The sequence below is a fragment of the Nothobranchius furzeri genome, chromosome 17, assembly GCF_043380555.1.
Source record: "Nothobranchius furzeri strain GRZ-AD chromosome 17, NfurGRZ-RIMD1, whole genome shotgun sequence".
Lineage (NCBI taxonomy): Eukaryota > Metazoa > Chordata > Actinopteri > Cyprinodontiformes > Nothobranchiidae > Nothobranchius > Nothobranchius furzeri.
The window spans coordinates 56,687,363-56,701,129 of record NC_091757.1 but is presented as its reverse complement, the minus strand read 5'-3'; the positions used below and the strand labels follow the sequence as shown (position 1 = coordinate 56,701,129).

At 42.2% G+C, this 13,767-nt stretch overlaps 1 protein-coding gene across 6 annotated transcripts in view; it reads left to right on the top strand.

The window, feature by feature from the left end:
* The window catches only part of slc20a2 (solute carrier family 20 member 2), a 62,913-nt gene that overhangs the window by 13,562 nt on the left and 35,584 nt on the right, over window positions 1-13,767 (top strand). The window contains exon 1 of one of the 6 annotated variants that reach the window (XM_015973191.3): window positions 7,601-9,296. The exons of the other annotated variants lie outside the window; for them this stretch is intronic. The gene's annotated coding sequence lies outside the window, so the exon portion shown is untranslated. Of the gene's footprint in view, window positions 1-7,600; window positions 9,297-13,767 lie in introns of those variants that run through there. 6 annotated transcript variants of the gene reach the window in all.

Below are 13,767 nucleotides of genomic sequence, written 5' to 3'. Positions count from 1 at the left end.
AAAAAGCAGCTGAGAAACATTCTTGTTAGTCTCTGATTTATGAAGCGGAGATTGCGTGCAGCTGTGCGTCCTCCATGTTTGATAGATCACACACCTGCTTGTTGTAAGTACTTTTTTTTGCTGAGCTTAAGTACGGTTTTAGTAAGGATTCTACGCCATGTTTGATAAATGAGACCTCTGGCCATTTATCATACATTTATGCTTTATACGACTGTTTCTTGTGTAGATGATTGAATTACTGACAGCTTGGTATTTTCATTCTTATCTTGTGTTTAGTTACTTATGTCTGCTGTCACGTTTCCTCTTTTTCAGCTGTTAACAGATCAACATAATTTTTACTCTTAATATAATTATTTTCTCAAGTTTCCTTATATTTATTTTATTCTAATAATTATTTTTTTTAAAATTGGAAAAATCAAATATTTTCCATGAAAAATCAAATAATCTCTTTGATTCATGCCACTGGATTCCTGATAAAACTTAACAAAAAGAAAAAATCATTTATACCATTTAAAAAATGTGATTACATTTTTATTGAGGGTTTGTTTATCGTATTCAGCTGACTGAAGGATATGATAAAGATAGGTCTCATTGCTCTTGGATTTAACTGAATGGCTCCCATTGGACTTGCATCACAAATAAAAAAACTTTTTGGCATGAAGCCTGGAAAGTGTAGTGGTACAATGAGGCTCCTCAAAGCAGAACAGAAAAAACGCAATACTGGTGTCCTTGAGCAGGAATACTAATGTCTCACTAAAACAATGGAAGGCAGGGATTAAATATTAAAGTTTACTCACAGGAGAAAGAGAAAGTATCATAGTTTTACTTATTCTAACCCTGTTCTGGTTTTGAGGTAAATGACACCAAACAGCACTTAAGTGAAGGACTCCGTCAGAACTGTAGTCGTTAAAGGGATATTCCACCCCAAAGTAAGATTCTGTCTGCTGCCATATTCTCCAGAGCTAGATAAGTAGGAAAAAACTATTTGTAACAACCTCAGTCACTCTCTCGATCTGGCAATACTCCTTTAGCTTTAGCTTAGCATAAACCAGGGTAAGTGAATGTGTCCAACTAGCCTTGTGTGTGGCAAAAGTCATTGAAGTTTTTCAAAAGTGTTTCTAATTCTGCTTGGTGACTTCAAAAATCAAATTGACCTAAAGTGAAAATAATAAGTAATATAAAGGAATCACAGGTGCCATTTTAGACTCGGGACTAGTTTATGACAAAGCAGAGTGTGAAAATAAACTTGAAAATGGTCTTCTACCCCATCTGCTAACTCTGTGCTAACTGTTAGCATTAGCAGCTCCACCACTGTTGCAGAGCAGAGTCAGTGGTAGAGTGGTCTTGCTTTTAGCCAATCAAAGGCGAGAAACCCGAATATCAGTAAAAAATGCTCCAAATCCTGCCGTTCGTTGCCAAGTTACTAACTTCTATGTCCTCAAACAGGAGCATCTGAGCTTTTTTTCCCCAGAGGGCAACTTACTGCTAATTTATTTAAATACGATAAGGCTTGATATTTAATAATCATAATATGGAAATGGCTCTCCTCTGATTGGCTAACAGTAATGCAACTCTTCCGCTGCCTTTGTTTACCATAGATTCCGCCCCACAACTGACCTCCGTCTATGGGTCGTAGTCAGAATATATATTCACATATATCGGATGGCTTTAAAGGTTAGAAAAGACTGGCTTTTTTGATCCATTGGTTTTTCCATCCATTTCCGTTCTGCAGCTAATGTAGCTCATAATGGTTGAAGAGTATTTACATGTTCAGCATGCATGAGCAACGCGGAGTGGCCGATGGTATTTAAAAAGGAACAAGTATTATATGGCTTCTCATTGAACGATACTTCTAAACGTTTCTTTTGAAGTGAAAGGAAATCTTATTTTTGTTTAAACAGTGAAGTACTTACCCTTCTGTAAGACAGACATTAAATCATTTATAGCCTTATACAAATTATATTAAACTAATATTTTCATGGAGTAATTTGCTCATTTTGTAATTTAACAGCAGATATAGTGTTTCTATTGCTAATTTCTAACATGACTATTAGGGCTGAACGATTGACAAAAGGAGATTTTCTAATCTCAAAGGCTGCGAGTGGTTAGCACAAGGCTAATATACATTGAAAAAACTTTAGGGATGCTAATGCTAATATCGCCGATTACATTCTTACAAATTACGAATTGTGTTTCTCAAAGTCAAGGCACCTGGCCTTGTGAGGCGATATCTTGCGAGGCCAGGCGCCTTGCTTACGAGGACACTGTCCTTCCTTGGTCAAAGAAAACGGTTAAATGGAACAGACCTGCATCACGTGACTGCGGCTTCCACGGTGGTCACGTAACGTCACGTGACACGGGAGATAACGTTATATTTTATACGTATTAGTTTCAATATAAATATATAACAAGACTTTTACTTTTTAAGTTGTGTATATGTTTGTTAAATTAAAAATATAAGTGGGTTACTACCCGCTAGCCACCGAAGCTGCAACTACTAAGCAAGCAACCAACAATAGAAAATGTCTTTGGATCTAAAAAAAAAACATTTTAAATTAGCTGACTTACTTTTAAACTTGAAAATTGTCCCCGAAGTAGCTGCCAGCTTCTGATCCGCTGTCCTTTAGAAAATACTGCGGTGTATTCTGGGTAACTTTTGACCAAGGCTAGGCTACAAGACACCTCCCATGTATCCCCGCTCAGCTAGCTAAACGGCTAACAAACGGAGAACGCGCCTCGGTAGAACATGAACGTTGGAACACGTCTTGGTGGCTCCTGATGACGTATCTCCTAGGCAACCGGGGCGGGGCCAAGACATCAAGGCAAGGCTCCTTGGCATTGAAAAACACCGACAGAGTTTTTGCTAGCAGCTATGAACGTAACTGAACTACGGAAGCTCTGCATGGACAAGACGTTAAAAACTGTAAACACAAAAGACTTCAATAAATGGGACACACTTCTTTTCTGCAACTACATTTTCAGTTCATGCTAATACCTATTCTCCTTCAAGGAATGTGCTCCTGGCTGCAAAGCATAGCACCTTCAAATACAAAAATGTGTCTTTACTTGTGAGTGTTTATGTATATGTAGACAAATAAACTTGTTGGTATATGTAGGTAAATATGTAGATACATAAACTTGTTTATATTCAGTACAAGTTGCGTAGATTTTTTTTTTTGCTTCTGTTAGTTGAAAAATATGAGAAAATAATCGTGAATTAAATCGCAATTAGATTATTTCCCAAAATCATTCAGCCCTACTAACTGTTTGCTACCATGCCACTGACACATTTTTCTTCATAAAACAAGTATGTTAAAAATTGAAGATGTCAGTAGCTGAGGTGGCAGCTCAAAAGGTTTATGTTGGAAACGTTGCAGCTCACAGCCAGTGCAGTAACATAAACTGAGACAGCAGTAACAACCTGCTGCAATAAAAGCAATGTGCTGTTTAGACCTCCAGTGACGCTCACTAGAATGGAAATATCCACTCCTGCATGCTGGTTTTAGTACGACTGCTCAAGAAAATCAGGGAGAATTGAGCTTCATTATGGCTCCAAACAGCTGAATGCAGCTGGATTAAAGGTGACGAAGCAAAATCCATCACCGGAGCGGCAGCAGGCCCCTTGTCACGACGAGTTCTCTTTAGCGTGAGGCGTGCTGCGGCAGCATTTACATAGAGCACAAATTACACAGAAGGCTGGAGTCACCCACAGACCTCGGTATGAAAGCTGTGTCACACACTCTTGAATAATATTCACAAACGTTAAGCTTCAGTTCAAACTGTAGGAGGAATTTATCTCCATAGTTTGTCAACTTGGTCTCACTGCATGTATTCATGATGAAGAGTAGATGCTGCTACAGAGTACCCCGTGATAAAGAGCGTCTGAATGTAACCTGATTTTTAACCTTGGCACAGAAACAAATTAAACAAAAAGCTGAACGCCACTCCCTAAAGGTTAAAAGTACAGACTGTGTACATGAGTACTTAAATAAACCACATTCTCCACTGAAGAATTTACAGTGGAGCTCAGCTGTTCATCCACACGAACTTCCTATTATGTTTTCACTGTTATCTCATTCCAGGAGGTCGATATGCTTGATTTGTCAGTCAGATTACAATAAAGTTAATTTGGACTTTATGCTTTATAGCAGAAGTATGCCATGACCAGAATTGGCAGGAGTTGATATTTGCTAATGGTAACTTTTGATTTTTTTGGTTCTTGCCTTTAAATCTGTTATATTACAATTCTCATTTTAGCTCTTTTGATTTTATATTTTAACCTTAATTTAACCTTTTTCCAGCACTTCCTCTGTGGGAGCCCTCTGCCCCGGCGGCCGTGGTCGTCTGTGGTGGGCTGTGTGCTTTCCAGGTGTGCCTAGGTGGAGGTGGGGGTCTCTGCCTTCCCTGCCCTGGGCGCCCTGTGTTAGTGCCTCGGCTGCTGCTGTGGATCTGCTGCTGCCGGGGCGGATGACTCCCCTGATGGTGTTTCCTTATCCTTATCTTAGCTGGTCTGGCTCATCTGATCTCAGTCAATCGTGTTTTTTACCATGGGGAAGGGGGCATCTATGTATGTGTGTGTGTGTGTGTGTGTGTGTGTGTGTGCGCGTGTGTGTGTGTGTGTGTGTGTGTGTGTGTGTGTGTGTGTGTGTGTGTGTGTGTGTGTGTGTGTGTGTGTGTGTGTGTGTGTGTGTGTGTGTGTGTGCGTGCATGCGTGTGTGTGTGTGTGTGTGTGTGTGTGTGTGTGTGTGTGTGTGTGTGTGTGTGTGTGTGTGTGCGTGCGTGCGTGTGTGTGTGTGTGCGTGTGTGCCGGAGGATGAGTGTTGTGAAGGGTTTTTTATTGTCAGACTGTTTTTAAAATTCTGGAGATGGGAGGGAATGTGGGTATGCGGGCCCTTTTTAATTTGTTCAGCACTTTGAGTTGCATGTATTGAAGGGTAAAGCGCTATATAAATAAAAATTGATTGATTGATTGATTGATTGATTGATTTAAATCTGTTAAAACAAATCTGCAAACAAACAAGATTTTGAATGGAAGCACGGTCACGGACACTCACCTCTACCCTCAGTATCTTCCCCGAGACGCTTCCACCAGAACCAGAAAACCCCGATGCCAGACGAAATGAGAGACCGCTAAACACCAGTCGCCATTTTCTAGGTCCAAACGTCTTTTGTTGTCCGTGACTTCAAACGGTGTTTTTCTTTTTGGGACTCTGATAGCTTGCCCTAAAGTTGAAGTGGTAGCAGCTGGCTGTTTCTCCTTCGCTGACATTACTGAGCGGAGAACCTCTCACACCAGTGGTGTTCTGTTGCTAAATACGTGGGTGTGTAATGAGTGGAGGATACAGGGAAGTGTGGTGGGTCAGCGAAACCGACAGCTGGGGGGTCCAATAGTTGCTTTCAGTCTGAAACGTGTTATTGGCGGAGGTTTGTAGATCCACTGTGAGAGAATACTTTATTCTTTTTTAAGTGTTTTTTAATCTAAACTTTTAATTTATAGCCATACTATGTCAGGATGTTAAGAGGCATGGAAACACATTTAAAGCTAATCTGTTTTCCAACTTTCTTATGGCAGTTTTCATTTAGCAGTTTTAAAACCGGCTTTCCCCTAACAGATGGCATCTAGCTGGGATGACTGTAATCTAAAGTCGTAAAAACGATGCTCCCTCCTATCTCCATTAACTGTGGGGTGTTCTGTAGACGGCAGTTGTCGAACTGATTTCAGATTTTTTGACCGATAAATGGACGGAAAACTACTGGTACACACCTTACGCTACTAAAGGCCCGGTACGCTAAGTCCCGGTACGCTGGGAGGTAAAATTTGAAAGTGCCAGTAGTGGTGTATACCGACTCACTTAAAGCAATGCGAGTTGTTTAATGGAAACGTTTTCAACATTCCAGCAACGTGAGAGTGAAGCGACTGTAAATGTCTTTCCTGCAGCTCGTTCAGTAGCGGCCAGCGGCCCATTTTTCCACTTTACTCTCTGGTTTCACCCAGACTAGCAGGACCGGGGTAATCCATCGATTCACTTACTCGCAGGCCTAATCCGGTCTTTTCCTTCTCTGTGTGTTGGCGCTGTGCATTGAGATTTAAGTCCTTGTTGCTGGAGCGTGTGTGTGCACAAACATAGCATTCCTTTGATATACCGGAAGAACACAGGATCCCAGGTCCCCTGTACAGTCACTGCGTAGGTGACCGCGTGCGCTCAGCAGCAGGTCTAATCAAAGCGCTCTGTAATACTGTTAGCTTGGTCATGTGCTGGAAGCCTGGATTAAAAGCAGAAGGGCAGAGGCCACTAGATCAGCTTAGCAGGATCCGTTCACTCTCTCTCTTTCCCTCCTTTCACTCGTTCCTTCTACTCATCTGTGTTGGACACAGTCGTTCCAGTCATCACTGGAGGGATCAGATGCACGATTTAATACACCTGCACAGACACCCAGAAGGATGGAAACACCGGCAGCGTGCATTTTGTGGTCTTGATTAACCTCTCACCACACACTGTTCCACTAGCGGGACACCAGCACCCTGCAGAGTTTTCCCAGACAGCTTAAAACTCCAAAAACAAACAGAACATGCTGTACAGGGGATTATATTTCTCTATCTTTGCAGCCATTGTGCTTTTTATCAAAACAGGGTGTTAGATTTGTTATTCATTTACATGACTCTGTAGATTCCTGATGTTGACCACAAAACTTTTTTGTGCCTTTCACAGATTACGTGTTTGATTCAATATATCAGAAAAATAAACTGTAGATTATGTGATAAGATACGACTTATTATTCCTGTAAGGGTTGACTGATTTGTGTTTCTGATGCCAGTGTTGATCTTTAGACCTTCTGGACAGTCCAAAGACTAAAATACTTCTTTGTTTTTCCCACTTATATGTTATAATACTGTAAATATAAATTATAAATTATGCATTTATCAATAAATTGGGGGATCATGTGACAGTCGCGTTCATGTGTATTTCATTTCCCTGCTTGAGCTCAGCAGGTTGAGCGGGTTGTCCAGTAATCGAAAGGTTGCAGGTTCGATCCCGGCTCCGGACAGAGAATTAACCCACCTTGCCTGCTGGTGGTCGTCGGCTCTGTCAGTGCGCCCCAGGGCAGCTGTGGCTACATCGTAGCTCATCAACATCAGAGTGTGTATGAATGGATGAATGATACACTGTAGTGTAAAGCGCTTTGGAGTCCTTACTCTGAGAGGCGCTGTACAAGTGCGGGTCATTTATCATTTATAATCTGCTAAATATCCGTAAACTTGGATTATTTTCACACAAGTCCATTTTAGACCTCAGGACGATACCGATACTTGGATCTGAGTACTCGCCGATACCGATTACCGATACCGATAATTCTACCACACAAAAAAATGCAATGATTTGGAAAACAGATTTTATTTTCTTCTCTGCTTTCAACAGGAAAAGACTGTGAGGAAGATAAAAAGTAAAAATATGAATGGAAATCATCACAAAACTAAAATATTAGGTGAACAGAAATGACAAGTTACAGTGAAGCCATTTTCAAGCTACTACATCGGTATCGGTTAACTTTTATCGATACCGATACAATACCAGTATCGGTAAAAGTTAACCGATACCAGTATCGTATCAGTGCATCCCTAATTGCAATCAATAGTCTCCAAAGGTAAAAGTGGAGCTGTCATGCCTGGCGCTGCAGTCTGCCTCCATCACGTTTGCTGCATGTTGTAGATCCTAAACACAGTTGTTTCAGTAATGAACCGCTCCCGTCGAAACTAATGAAGGCTGAGGAGACGTTTCAGCAGTTAGACTAAGGTGTTAAAAAGGCAGACGCATAGCGAGGAGATAAGTTTCTTTTTAGTTTCACTAATTGGCCATTCTCATCTGTACCTGGTCGGCCCTGCCTGCATAGCTCCAGTCGGCCCCAGCCTGGCCCGGTTGATTCCACACATCCTTGCTTAGGTATGCAAGAAATGCAGTCAGACATTTTCAGCTTCTAGGTAATCAGCATGATAATGAATGATAATGAATTGAGCTTGCCTTAAGCCCATGTGGGCTGATTCTACCCACCAATCAGAGGCTTGCTCTAATGGAAGGTGTGAATTTGCTGTCAGCAGTGGGTGTGTTGGCCCTGGTCACCCTGAAGCAGACCACCTCAGAAAGAGGGCTGAAAAACAGTCTCGTTGCACCCTGAAAAAAGGCAGGCCACTGAGATATGTAAGCAAGCTATGCTATCCGGGCCGGGCTGACAGGTGCAGATGGGAATAGTCCCTCCCAGACACTAGGTGCTAAAAGCAAGCCAACGCAGCGTAGTATTGTAGATGAGCACCTTTTCTTGTGAGCCCATACTGATGTCTGATTCGCTAACAGCAACGCGGCTCTACCACTGACTCCATTAGCTCTGCAACATTCATGTTTTATCTCCACAAATAACACAAGGCGGAAGGATTTCTGCCATGTTGTGGAGCTGCTGATGCTAACGGTTAGCTTCTAGCTCTCTCCTGGACGCTAAATCAAAACAGCAGCAAGCCAAGATGTGAGTCCGTGAGTACTAACTTGACATCATGACGTGCAAATGTCAGGCTTTTCTAATCTGAGATTTTCTCCGTCACTAACACAAGAAATAAAGGTAGAAGACTATTTTCATGTTTAGCTTGCATGCTGAACTCGGTGACTGACTAATCATATTTAAAAATTCAGTGACCTTGACCTTTAAAGAGCGGTTTTCCGCTCATGACAGATCAAGTAGTACATTTTAGACTTTAGATATCCTTAAATGAAGAATGCACGGGTATGTCAGCACCTGAACCAGAACTGGTTACCATCCACAGCATCATTAAATGTGTTACCTTTATCCTAAATCATTCTGCCTCTTTGCTCTAGTTTATTTTTTCCACTAATACCGGCCCCCACTTTGCCCCAGTAGCACCATTTAAAACCCCAGAGCTTGCCAATAGATTAGTAGATTACCAGTCTCAGCAGTGTAGACGAAGGAAGGAAGGCTGGAGTTGCTTTGAGTACAGAAACAGATCCAAGTTTATCGCACTTTAAATGTTGAAGGAAGACAGTTTGAAACAGTGGGGTGGGAGTTAAAGAAGAGGAGGAACGTGGGGTAGAAGGAGACTCGTGCCGCGGTTGGGTACCTACATTGATTTGTGGAGGAGAACTGGAACCGTCCGGCTGAGGCAGAGGATGGGAGGGGGAGGCGAGTGAGGAGTGGAAAACGGAGGAAGGGTCAAGGGTAAGATGACATCTACATTCAGCAACATGACACGGAAGGCAGAAAGCAAAGCAAGGCGGATTGCAACCACATACTTGGTAGGTAGGGGTAGTGGGCGTAATCTTACCTTTATAACTTCACAGTGTGAACATAGATGGTTTTGAATTTACTTAAAATGCGTCCAACCTGCTCCATTAATGGAATGTAAAAGGCACCAGTTTCAAGTGTGGAAGTGAAGTGGCCGAACCGTTCATGGGGAGCACATGAGAGAGAAGCTGTGCAGTAAGAGGCTGAGTCATGACTGAAATAGTGCACCCTATAGTGAACGTCCTAAACACCACAGATCGCTAAGTGAGACCTTTGTTGTGGAGCAAACAGCCAGTCTCTCTCTCTCTCTCTCTCTCTCTCTCTCTCTCTCTCTCTCTCTCTCTCTCTCTCTCTCTCTCTCTCTCTCTCTCTCTCTCTCTCTCTCTCTCTCTCTCTCTCTCTCTCTCTCTCTCTCTCTCTCTCTCTCTCTCTCTCTCTCTCTCTCTCTCTCTGTGTGTGTATTGGAAGTAAATTAATTTGGTGTCATTAAATGCTTTAGAAGTACACAGAGTGGAGGTGAAGGGGCAGAAAGATGTGTTTTATAATCGCATCACAACCCTTTGTGTTGGAAATCGAATCACGAGGAGTCAAAAGATTCCCACCGCTAGTATTAAACCCACTAATGTCACTCATATGATGTGAAGCCCGGACAGTAATACCGTCCTTCTCTGTTGGATGTGAGGTTGTTGGGCCTGTGTTAGCCTTTCTGACCCATTTTGATTGTTCTGTTAATATCCTACTGGGAGGCATGGGTTATTCGAAGAGGTGACTAATAGTTTCTGCAACTCTAAAAGCTTTGTTCTGAGTGCTTCTGTCTGTGTGTCTTAGTGGCGTTTTGGTCTTTGTGCACAGCCCACTGTGGAAAATAATGCTGCTTTTATAAAGGTATAAAATAAATAATTCTAAAGTTCCTGAATCATTCATGCTGACACATATACCATTCTCATGGTTACATTCAAGTTGTTTTTCTGTTTCTGGAGCTCTTCACAGAAAGTACAAGTACAAACGGTGTTAGGACAGTACGTTGTGTGTGCCTCGCTTACTTAAAACACTCGTACAGGCACTGGAACCGGGAGGAGGCCCCTCTGTTTGCCATTTGAGGGTGAGAGAGTCGATCCTGTGTCCACTGAAACCAGAGAGATCTGACCTTAAGAGTATTTTAACATCGGGCTTACACAACTCTGAAAGCCATTGGGGGCTTAATTGTTTGCTATTGTACTAAAGGGTGGTTTAGTGTTTCTCAACATTTGGATCTTGTGTGTGTGTGGAGTGTGTGACACTGTGCTTTTTTATTTTTCCCTTTCTTCAAAACTGAGTTGAAGATAATAACTTGCCTTGTTGTAAAAATAATGACCAGGCGGCAATGGCGACTAGATCATGGATGGCCAACAACAAAGTAGAAATCTCTTATAAAAGATGAAAATACATAAAAATATGAGTTACAGATATAGGAGGTGTGGTATTTTCTGGTCATATTTAGTTGGAGTGAGCTTTTCTGACTACGGTATTAGGAAAACCTGCGATATGCGATAACGGTGATTAATATTGCGATGACGATATTACTTGTGATAAATAACTCGGGAACAAAAATCATGTTAAAAAAAACATCATGCTTCCGTTTGATGGACAGAACGCATCATGTGTAGCAAACATGTGAGCTGACCATTCATTGCGATATTTATCTGTTCTTTGCGATATGCATATTGCACATGCCGATATCACGATAACGATATATGATGCAGCTCTACATACGATTTAAAAAATCTTTTTCAGAAAACTGAAAAGTTGTAATTAGTTGGTGATTATCTTATGTACAAAACCATTGTAAACTAGTTTTTTCATTTTTTTTTTTGAGGGGGGGGGGGGGTTCGAAGGGTGAACAAAGTGAGCAGGTTGTGGGGCGGGGGACGGATTGCGGACGAGTGAGGAAATGAGTGTGGGGCCGATGTCCGTGGGTGGGGGTGCGATTGAACGGGGAAGAGTACAAGGACCGGAATCTTTGGATCGATGGGATATTCCCAGTACATCCTGGAACTTAACTGGTGCTTCTACATTCTTCTTTGTTGTTTTTCTCTCGTCCAACAAGAACATTAGCAGCGGCTCAGACTAGCATCGTTCTGGAGTTAGCATTACTGCGACCAACGCTTAAATATGTCCAATGTTCACGTGGGCTGTGACGAGCTAATTTAAAGTGGTGCATCTTAGCTAACGTGTTTAACCAACTTTTCTCCGTGGCCATAACAACGCAACTTGTCAGTAGCTTTGGACGAAAGCGTCTGCTAAATACATAAACATAAACATAACTACTGTGCGTAGGAAAGCAGGCGGGAGACAGCACAGAGCTTGGATATTCTACATCAGACACTCCAAGCTGCACCTGCTTCACATAAACAAGGTAAATGTGACTTTAAGTTCTTGGAAACTTTAAATATTCAGAGAAATGAGCTGAGCAGGAACTGAAAAGAAGTATTGGTCTATCAGCTGTTTCTTTTTGTCTTTTGCTTTGGTATTTGAATCGCCAGTCCACAGTTTTACACTCGAGCGCTTTAGATGTCAGTAATTCTTTTACTTCTTCTCATTTTTATTTATGCTGGTAATAAAATACACCCAGATGATTTCTCACCTGGAATGCAAGTGTCCTTGTGGTTCTTGAGCGATGAGTTGTTCAAGCGGGGGTGGAGGTAAATCTCTGCATTGAATCATCACAAAACGAGTGTCCGTGTTGTTCTCGTGCATGCGGTCGCATGAGTGGTCGTCTTTGTCCGCGGTGTCTTTTGCTCCTCCGTTACGGTGTTGAGAGTTAATCACGTGGATTCAGCGCAGACAGTCGGCACGCTTACAAGATCCTTAACGGCACTTCAGTTTGCTGAAAGGATTTAGGTCGCCCTCAACAGAAAGAGAAGCTTTGCATCACTCTGACTTTGCTGTTAAGTTGACACTCATACCACGACTTCCTTTCTGTGCCTCCCCTCGCATTTAATCCAGCTCTCAGCATCGTCGTGCAACCAGTTGAAGGTACATACGCGAGAGAACGTCCCCCCCTGTAAGAATTAACATGGACCACCTGCATCACCCCTCTACTCCTGTTTCAGGAGGGAAGTATGGCTCTCTTTGTAGTTAAACTTTAAAACAAGCTTTCAGAAACCAGACAGCGGTGAAGCCACTCCTGAGTGACTGGTCAGATTCTCCACACCAGCTGTTTGTATTAAAGTTAGAAAGTGTGAAATATCGTGAACTCCATCTAACAGCCTTTAAGAGGCGATGAACACAACAAACAAATCTATAAGGTGTATAAGGGAGGGAATGGGCTGTGATCCAAGGACAAATATGCCGACCTAAACACAACACTACTACGACGAGTCTTTCCAGTTTGAAAGCTCCGGCTTCCTTCATTAAACCGTGAAATTCCACAGTGACAACTTTGATGAATGTTTACACAAATGACTTATTATTGTTATTTATATTTATACGGGGACAGAAATTCAGTCTATTTTAAGCTTAACTGTGTATTTGATACCCAATTATTGCAGTGGCTATGCTTTACAGAGCAAGTCACCTCCAAATCAACCTTTTTTCTGATAAACTATATAAATGCGTGTCTAATCGTGCTGCAGACACGTGTAGTCAGTCGTTTTGCACTTTAGTGCATTTTAGTTCAAATTGAAATGTTCTGCCTAAAACTGTCAGTGTTGTGCCGTTGTCGGGTAAAAACTCTGCACTGCAGTTGAATTTAAATCTGCCATCGCTATTGGCTAAGAGGTACCCTAGAACGTTAGCTGGTACCACATGATGTCACAATGTCGTTGTGAGCCTGTGTGTGTGTGTTTGTTAGCGGCTCCGCCCTCTCGGACTGCTAGGCAACAGCCTTTGTTGCATTTTTCAAACAGGAAGTGGGAGTTGAGTAAGAATCTGGTAGGGGGGTGACTTGCTCTTTAAAGGCTGTTGCCTAGCAGTCCGAGAGGGTGGAGCCGCTAACAAATACACACACTCACGACATTGTGACATCATAATGTACCGTGTACCTCTTAGCCAATAGCGATAGCAGATTTAAATTCAACTGCAGTGCAGAGTTTTTACCTGACGACGGCGCAACGCCGACAGTTTTAGGCAGAACATTTTAATTTGAACTAAAGTGCACTAAAGTGCTAAACGACTGACTACACGTGTCTGCAGCACGATCAGACACACATTTATGTAGTTTATCAGAAAAAAGGTTGATTTGGAGTGACTTGCTCTTTAAGTTTAAATAGGTAAAGGACAAGCTTTTTGTTGGCTTTAGAGCAGGGTGCCGATTCTGGTTCTGGAGGGCTGCCATCCCGCATGTTTTAGTTGTTTCCCTGCCACAACACAGCTGATTTTAATCACTAGGTGAATAACAGGCCTCTGCGGAGCTTGATGAGCTGCTGAACAGGTGATTGATGGGTGTAGGAGCAGAAAAACAACTAAAACATGCTGCATACCAAGCCTCCAGGACCAGGATGG